This window comes from Ixodes scapularis, unplaced genomic scaffold, assembly GCF_016920785.2.
Source record: "Ixodes scapularis isolate PalLabHiFi unplaced genomic scaffold, ASM1692078v2 PGA_scaffold3__209_contigs__length_174095766, whole genome shotgun sequence".
Lineage (NCBI taxonomy): Eukaryota > Metazoa > Arthropoda > Arachnida > Ixodida > Ixodidae > Ixodes > Ixodes scapularis.
The window spans coordinates 32,075,362-32,078,537 of NW_024609868.1; the positions used below are offsets into that span (position 1 = coordinate 32,075,362).

General features: G+C 49.1%; 2 long non-coding RNA genes across 3 annotated transcripts; both read left to right on the forward strand.

Moving 5' to 3' along the window:
* Nucleotides 1–495, forward strand: LOC121837045. Of its 2 annotated transcripts, none has more exons than XR_006078074.1 (4): nt 1–51; nt 142–207; nt 307–363; nt 454–495. It is a non-coding gene; the product is annotated as an uncharacterized LOC121837045 (long non-coding RNA). The 2 variants fall into 2 exon arrangements; XR_006078073.1 differs by having other exon boundaries at nt 4–51; nt 151–207.
* Nucleotides 496–1,651: 1,156 nt separating this feature from the next.
* On the forward strand, nt 1,652–2,082 carry LOC121837044. The gene is made up of 3 exons (XR_006078072.1): nt 1,652–1,677; nt 1,799–1,861; nt 2,013–2,082. It is a non-coding gene; the product is annotated as an uncharacterized LOC121837044 (long non-coding RNA).
* The last annotated feature ends 1,094 nt before the right edge of the window (nt 2,083–3,176 follow it).

Below are 3,176 nucleotides of genomic sequence, written 5' to 3' on the forward strand. Positions count from 1 at the left end.
GACGACACTGACTTGGGTGCCACGTCGTGGCAGCCTGCGTCTGAGCATGTGGTAAGTTAGTTGAGAATGAGGGTGCTTTGGCGACTTGTGTGACTGGGTCTGATGTTTTGAGCATTGCCTCTATCGTTGAATTTATTTCAGACCACGCAGCCCACTGACGACACTGACTTGGGTGCCACGTCGTGGCAGCCTGCGTCTGAGCATGTGGTAAGTTAGTTGAGAATGAGGGTGCTTTGGCGACTTGTGTGACTGGGTCTGATGTTTCGAGCATTGTCTCTATCGTTGAATTTATTTCAGACCACGCAGCCCACTGACGACACTGACTTGGGTGCCACGTCGTGGCAGCCTGCGTCTGAGCATGTGGTAAGTTAGTTGAGAATGAGGGTGCTTTGGCGACCTGTGTGACTGGGTCTGATGTTTCGAGCATTGTCTCTATCGTTGAATTTATTTCAGACCACGCAGCCCACTGACGACACTGACTTGGGTGCCACGTCGTGGCAGCCTGCTTCTGAGCATGTGGTAAGTTAGTTGAGAATGAGGGTGCTTTGGCGACTTGTGTGACTGGGTCTGATGTTTCGAGCATTGTCTCTATCGTTGAATTTATTTCAGACCACGCAGCCCACTGACGACACTGACTTGGGTGCCACGTCGTGGCAGCCTGCGTCTGAGCATGTGGTAAGTTAGTTGAGAATGAGGGTGCTTTGGCGACTTGTGTGACTGGGTCTGATGTTTTGAGCATTGTCTCTATCGTTGAATTTATTTCAGACCACGCAGCCCACTGACGACACTGACTTGGGTGCCACGTCGTGGCAGCCTGCTTCTGAGCATGTGGTAAGTTAGTTGAGAATGAGGGTGCTTTGGCGACTTGTGTGACTGGGTCTGATGTTTCGAGCATTGTCTCTATCGTTGAATTTATTTCAGACCACGCAGCCCACTGACGACACTGACTTGGGTGCCACGTCGTGGCAGCCTGCGTCTGAGCATGTGGTAAGTTAGTTGAGAAGGAGGGTGCTTTGGCGACCTGTGTGACTGGGTCTGATGTTTTGAGCATTGTCTCTATCGTTGAATTTATTTCAGACCACGCAGCCCACTGACGACACTGACTTGGGTGCCACGTCGTGGCAGCCTGCGTCTGAGCATGTGGTAAGTTAGTTGAGAATGAGGGTGCTTTGGCGACCTGTGTGACTGGGTCTGATGTTTCGAGCATTGTCTCTATCGTTGAATTTATTTCAGACCACGCAGCCCACTGACGACACTGACTTGGGTGCCACGTCGTGGCAGCCTGCTTCTGAGCATGTGGTAAGTTAGTTGAGAATGAGGGTGCTTTGGCGACCTGTGTGACTGGGTCTGATGTTTCGAGCATTGTCTCTATCGTTGAATTTATTTCAGACCACGCAGCCCACTGACGACACTGACTTGGGTGCCACGTCGTGGCAGCCTGCGTCTGAGCATGTGGTAAGTTAGTTGAGAATGAGGGGTGCTGTGACAAGCCGTATGACTTGGTCTGATGTTTGAAGCATTGTTTCATTGGCTCGGTCTTTGAACAACCGCAAACATCAGTTTTGGTCTGCGTGCAGTTGTGCAGCGAATAATATCACATTTGTTCCAGAGCACAAATGTGGCACTCATGGGCACTATTACTCTTTCGCACAACGACCTCCTTCTCCTGAGCACACAGTAAGTTCTAATGAAGGTGTTTAGACAGGCAGTATAAACTGGTCATGAAAATGCACGTGATGTTTCTAGCACAATTACATTACCCAGTCTTGAAACAGTCCGAGTGTTTTTTTTTTTTCAGACTATGTTTTCCATGCATGACATCGAGTTAGGCACCATGCCGTGGCTGCCCGTGTCCGAACACGTGGTAAGTTGTGCTGTGACAAGTGTGTGACAAGCTGTGTGACTTGTCACACACTTGAATCACAAGTGTGTGACATGCTGTGACAAGCTGTGTGACTTGACCTGATGTTTCGAGCACTGTTTCACTGGCTCAGTCTTTGTATTGATTTCAGACCGCACACCCCACACAGTTCACTGACGACACAGACTTGGGTGCCACAACGTGGCTGCCTGCGTTTGAGCATGTGGCAAGTTTGTTGAGAATGGGGCTGCTTTAGGGGGGGGGGCGACCTGTGTGACTGGGTCTGATCTTTCGATCATTGTCTCTATCGTTGAATTTATTTCAGACCACGCAGCCCACTGATGACACAGACTTGGGTGCCGTGTCGTGGCAGCCTGTGTCTAAGCACATGGAAAGCTTTTTGAGAATGAGGGGTGCTGTGGCGAGCCGTATGACTTGGTCTGATGTTTGAAGCATTGCTTCATTGGCTCGGTCTTTAAAACACCACAAACATCAGTTTTGGTCTGCGTGCGGTTGTGCAGCGAATAATATCACATTTGTTCCAGAGCACAAATGTGGCACTCATGGGGCACAATTACTCTTTGGCACAACGACCTCCTTCTCCTGAGCACACAGTAAGTTCTAATAAAGGTGTTTAGAGAGGCAGTATAAATTGGTCATGAAAATGCATGTGCTGTTTCGAGCACATTACATTTACCCAGTCTTAAAACAATGATTTCTTTTTTTTTCAGACTATGTTTTCTATGCTGGCTGCTGATGACGCGGAGTTAGGCGCCACGCCGTGGCTGCCCATGTCCGAGCACGTGGTAAGTTAGTTGAGAATGAGGAACGCTGTGACAAGCTGTGTGACTTGGCCTGATGTTTCGCTCTGTTTCATTGGCTCAGTCTTTGTATTGAATTCAGACCACACACTCCACGCAGTCCACAGACGACACAGACTTGAAGGCCACAACGTGGCTGCCTGCGTCTGAGCATGTGGTAAGTTCGTTGAGAATGGTGTTGCTTTGACGACTTTTGTGACTGGACCTGATGTTTTGAGCATTGTTTCATTGTCTCAGCCGTTAAATTGATTTCTGACCACACACTTTACGCAGTCCACTGACGACACAGACTTGCTTGCTGCGTCGTGGCTTCCTGCATCCGAACATGTGGTAAGTGTCAGAATTGAGGGGCACTATGACGATCTGCATGACTTTGCCTGATGTTTAGAGCACTGTTCCATTGGCTTAGTCTTTGAATTTATTTGAAACCACACACTCCATGCAGACCACTGACGACACGGAGTTGGGCGTCTCATCATTGCAACCTGTGTCCA